Here is a 2,396-nt window from a genome sequence, read left to right as displayed (position 1 = left end):
ATGCTTCGTTTTTTTAAAAACGCATTATTTTTCACATAATTTACCTTTATTCCACACCTCTCTGTCCCTTCTCCTCTGAACGCGCTGATCATTTCCTGCTTTTATGAAGCCCCTCCCTTAGAAATACACGATGGGCTCTGATTGATTAGCTGGCCCAGTGTGTTGTGATTGGCTAAACCGCCTCTAGCGCACGTCTAAATGTCCCGCCAGCGGCATGTGCGGCATGTGCTCCGGTTGTATTGTAAACAATGACGTCCTCTATATCGCTTATCAGTTTGGAGACGCAGACTAAGATTTTTGTTTGTTGTTGTCTCATACTTTTAGATACGCTGTTATTTGTAAATGCTACTGCTTCTGTTAGCTTTTAATATACGGTTTTATCCTGATTAAAGCTTTAATACAGTACGGCAACTGCACGCCATGTATAACGCTTCTCATAGCTATAGTATGTGAAAATAAGTGTATTCACTGAGCTGATGATCTGAATGAGAGAGAGAGAGAGATGCAGAGCGTGTGTAGAGCAGGGCGAGGCCAGGAACAGGATGAGAACGCTGCTTTAGAACATTGATTCACAAACTTGTGAATCCATTAGAATCGTTAGAAGACAGAATTTCGATTCATTTATGAATAGATTTTTACGTGCACCTCTATATAGTTTTCTCTTCCTCTTCTCTAAAGCAGCGCAGCATGGCCCCGCCCCCTTTGCTGCGTGTTCCCGGAGGCGGGGTTTATGTAAAATTCTGGGTTCTTGACGTAACGGACCCGGGAAGTAACTCGTTGTAGTCCCTTACCAGTCGTTTTTGTAGGCATTAAACTGCCAGAGTGTGTGTGTGTGAGAGAGAGAGTGTGTGTGTGTGTATGTGAGAGAGTGAGAGAGTGTGTGAGTGTGAGAGAGAGAGTGTGAGAGAGTGAGAGAGTGAGCGAGTGTGTACAGATATTGTTTATGCTCAAACAACAACATTACACACTAACTAACATTAAAAAGTGAAATCGCAATGAACCACCCCTTTAAAAACTCACTAAAACTCTATTTTGCACTGGAACATAGATACTCGATTGACATTAGTGTTTTACTCTGAACGTGATTTACTGAAGCCGAAGGGTTTCTGGACGCTCGTTTGACCGCCGTGTTTCTGGAGAAACGCCATGAAGCCGTCGTAGCGTAAGGCTGAGATTGTACGCGATGGAAGCTGCTGCTCGAAACCCCAAAGCCTTATAGACGCGGATGTTCGGCGCTCCGAACGCTTCCCTTCTGGATCCACCAAGCAGAAGCTCTCAACGAAAAACCATAATTTTAATTAACACACGGAAACAAAAAACAAACCTCTTCTCGCTACCAAAAGTGTGGCTTTCCAAAGTTTTCCTGAGATATGATTGTCTTTCCCGAGCAATGACTGGGCATTGCTGAGGGCCGACCCAGATGCATTCTGGGAAATCTGCATGCCGTGTATAAACTCGAAGCTCCTCATCGGTAAGTGTTTGAAACTGTGGTTTCTCTTTCAGAAAGGGGTCTGTTCCTTTAAGTGTTGTTCTGATATTTAACTTAACAAACAAAAAAAAAGAGAAGAATAGAAAGAAATAAAAATACAAATCAATAGAAGACGTTTCTTTTGTTTTTTTTTATAGCTCTCCACTGTTCAAAACTGTTGTAAATTGTCTGGTTAAGAATAAAAAACAATAAAAAAAACTCTTTTGTACGCTCAAACCCCTCCATGTCCTTCATAAGGAGTTCTGAAGAAGCGTGTAGAGAAGCATCAGAAATACGGCTTGAAGAGTCGGCGGCGTCCGCGATCGTAACACACTGGATATCTGTAAATAGATGCGCTTTAGTTTCTATCGTTTCCTTTAATTAAAGTGCGCCATCGTTGACCTTGACTAGATCTCCTGCGTTTGGCCTTTCTTCTGTGAAACTCCTGATGATTTCTGACGGTGGCTTGTGATGTCGACTAGACTGGTTGTTTACAGTTTTATTCCTTTGATTTCTCTATATTCTGTAAATATTGTAATTCATTGTCTTTTTTTAACTTGGTAATAAAGTTATCAGATAACCTAAACGCGCGCTTCCGTGGTTTTCTGTTCAGGGGTCGAATACACCTCGTCTGTGATGTTTTACATTTCTGAATTAAAAACATTGCTTTGTTGTCAGGAATATTAAGATGGTGTCACTGTCCTGAAATCCTTATTTAAAAAATATAAAATAAATTAAATTCTTGTTGGAAAAAACATTATAATTTTAAGTATTTATTTATTTAACGTATAATAGTGAAGCAGGTTTGTTAAATACTATTATTTGGGGAAATGTTCATCTAATCAAAGTCTGTGTGTCATATGACAAGAAAACCATAAAATCATTCAATTTAAAATCTAGTCTTTATATATATATATATATATATATA

The sequence above is a fragment of the Sinocyclocheilus rhinocerous genome, unplaced genomic scaffold, assembly GCF_001515625.1.
Source record: "Sinocyclocheilus rhinocerous isolate Xijiao unplaced genomic scaffold, SAMN03320098_v1.1 scaffold124, whole genome shotgun sequence".
Classification (NCBI taxonomy): domain Eukaryota; kingdom Metazoa; phylum Chordata; class Actinopteri; order Cypriniformes; family Cyprinidae; genus Sinocyclocheilus; species Sinocyclocheilus rhinocerous.
This window is presented reverse-complemented; position numbering follows the sequence as displayed.